Source organism: Trachymyrmex cornetzi, unplaced genomic scaffold (genome assembly GCF_001594075.2).
Source record: "Trachymyrmex cornetzi isolate Tcor2-1 unplaced genomic scaffold, Tcor1.1 scaffold772, whole genome shotgun sequence".
Lineage (NCBI taxonomy): Eukaryota > Metazoa > Arthropoda > Insecta > Hymenoptera > Formicidae > Trachymyrmex > Trachymyrmex cornetzi.
The window spans coordinates 95,899-99,186 of NW_017300105.1; positions in this window are offsets into that span (position 1 = coordinate 95,899).

Below are 3,288 nucleotides of genomic sequence, written 5' to 3' on the forward strand. Positions count from 1 at the left end.
AAATGGAAGAAAAAATTGCAAATGAGTCACAAATTTGGTTTACACCCGGTACATCTGATACTTATTACACCAAAATTACATCATCATCATTAAGTTTTTCCAATGATAATAAAAATATATTATCAGCAATTCCTCAATGCTCATCAACACACTTTTCTTCAAATCCGTCGGCTTTATTACATGAAAACCATTCTATTCCTTCTCTAAGTCCTTCAAATAATTATAATAAAAATATATCATCAGCAATTTCTCAAAGTTCTTCAACATCAACATATTTTCCGTCAAATCCCTCGACTTTATTAGACAGAAACTATTCAATTTCTTCTTTAACTCCTTCAAATAATGCAAATATGACATCAGCAATTTCTCAGTGTTCTTCTCTTCATTACCATTTACAACTAACTCTCAATAATTAATTCTATCTACAAACAATAAAAAACAGAATATAAGTGAAAATCTGAGTGAAAACCATTCTATTTCTTCTCTAAGTCCTTCAAATAGTCATAATAAAAATATATCATCAACAACTTCTCAAAACTCTTCAACATCAACATATTTTCCGTCAAATCCCTCGACTTTATTAGACAGAAACTGTTCAATTTCTTCTTAAACTCCTTCAAATAATGCAAATATGACATCAGCAATTTCTCAGTGTTCTTCTTCATTACCATTTACAACTAACTCTCAACAATTAATTCTATCTACAAACAATAAAAAACAGAATATAAGAGAAAATCTGAGTGAAAACCATTCTATTTCTTCTCTAAGTCCTTCAAATAGTCATAATAAAAATATATCATCAGCAATTTCTCAAAGCTCTTCAACATCAACATATTTTCTGTCAAATCCCTCGACTTTATAGTAGACAGAAACTGTTCAATTTCTTCTTTAACTCCTTCCAATAATGCAAATATGACATCAGCAATTTCTCAGTGTTCTTCTTCATTACCATTTACAACTAACTCTCAACAATTAACTCTATCTACAAACAAACATAAAAAACAGAATATAAGTGAAAATCTGGATTATTCATCGGATTCAACAAATTCAGAATCTTTAAGCGAAATTGAAAAAAGTGAAGATATTGGAATTGGAATATTTTCAGGAATTCCAAATGGATTAAATAGTAAGAAACTATGAACTGTTTATAAATATAACAAGCTTGACTTATTTATTACTTATTTATTACTAAAAATAAACTGTTTACAGTTACTAAGAGAGATATTTATTTTCAAGAACAATTATTAATCATGATGAAAGAGGCATATGAAAATAGTAAAAAATGGACATTGAATCAGAGGAAATATTCCAAGTAATATTTACTAAAGACTTTCAATAATATATTTTTAAAAAGGCGATTTTAAACAGTGATAAACTAAAAAATAACGAATATAAAAAATATAATACACTATTCAACAAAATCTAGGGAACACTTTCAAACACGCTAAAAATTGGGCAATATTCAGAACACCATAATTCAATGAAAAATCATCGCAGACAAAAAATTAAAAAAGGATTTTAAAGGTTGAAATCTCTACTTTCGAAATCTATGATTGAAATTTCAATATGACTAATATTTTACGGAGTTATATGGACACAAATGGATATTCGCCAAATCTAAAAATTTTTTACAAAATTTACAAAGGTCTATCGCGTGAGGTAAAAATTACACGAAAATGCGATTTGTAGCAGTCGAAAGAGTGAATCTTTACCTTTAATTTCTTTTTTTATTAAACATTGTACGATTTTTTTTCACCGAATTATTGAACGATGAAGCAAAAGTGATCACTTCTACTTTAACGTTCAATAACTCGGTGGAAAAAAATCGTTCAACAATCAATAAAAAAGGAAATTGAAGGTAAAGATTCACTCTTTCGACTGCTGCAACCGCATTTTCGTGTTATTTTTACCTCACGCTATAGACCTCTGTAAAGTGTGTACAAAATTATACGATATGTTTTAGATTTGACAAATATCCATTTGTGTCCGTATAGCTTCGTCAAAGATCAGTTAGATTGAAATATCAATTACCGATTTTGAAAGTAGAGATTTCAACCTTTAAAATGCTTTTTTAGAAATCTCATTATGACCATTTTTGACGAAGTTACTCTAACCTGAAGTTAAAAGATTATTATGTGATGTCTTTTTTGATCAGAATTTTCGAAGTGCTCTTGCCATTTTCGGAAAAATAGTGGTTACCGCCGCCATTAGCGTAACCCAATGTGCACCACGTGGAGGTTGTCGGTCGGAATTTGCATATCATGTGTGTGTGTGTGTGTGTGTGTGTGTGTGTGTGTGTGTAAGGAGATGAGATGAGCATTTGCGTGTATGAGGGTGTATTTAATATTGTGTTTCCTCCTCTCTGATTGATGACCGCTTGCAATCGTTGTCGCATGTTTACACATCTCTGGATGAAGGCTACTGGAATTTCGTTCCGAATCTGCCTAAACGCTTCTCGCAGCTCATACAAATTTCGTAGCTGTTCTTCGCGGCGTCTTAATCGTCGTTCCATCTCGTCCCAAATGTGTTCAATCGGATTCAAATCCGGACTATTAGCAGGATGATGGAGCAATGTGATGCCATGTCGCTCAAAAAACCGCTGCGTTACATTTGCCGTATGGGGCCGAACATTGTCCTGCATGAATATAAAATTTCGACATAACAGATGCTGCAGAGGCAAAACTTGAGGCCGGAGAACATTATTTACGTAGCGAATAGCCGTCATTGCTGGAGGTGGCAAAATTACTAATTCAGTTCGTCTCGTCATCGAAATGCATCCCCATACCATCACTGAACCGCCGTTATGAGCTCTTATTCGCATAACGCAGCGTCAATCATAACGCTCCCCTTGTCGGCGCCAAGTGCATATGCGAGCATCATTGCCGTAAAGGCAGAAATGCGACTCGTCCGAAAAATAAACGTTTCTCCAGTGCCTCGCGGTCCAATTTATGTGATTTTGAGCAAATTGAAGACGAGCCTAACGATGTGCAAATGTAAGTCTTGGCACCTGTGCACGAGAGCGAGAACGAAGATTCACCTCTCTTAAGCGACGACAAATCGTTTGTTCGCTGACATAATGTAAAGTAGGAACTTCACGTCGAACACACCTTGCAGTAATCGTTCATCTTCTCAAAACGTGGCGAACAATTTCTCGACCTTGTCGAACTGTTGTTATACGATGACGGTCATTTCCTTGACGTTTCGTGTATTGTCCTGTCTCTTGATATCGTAACCACGCTCTATTTATTACAGATACGAATACACCGACACGTTGCGCTACATAACGCA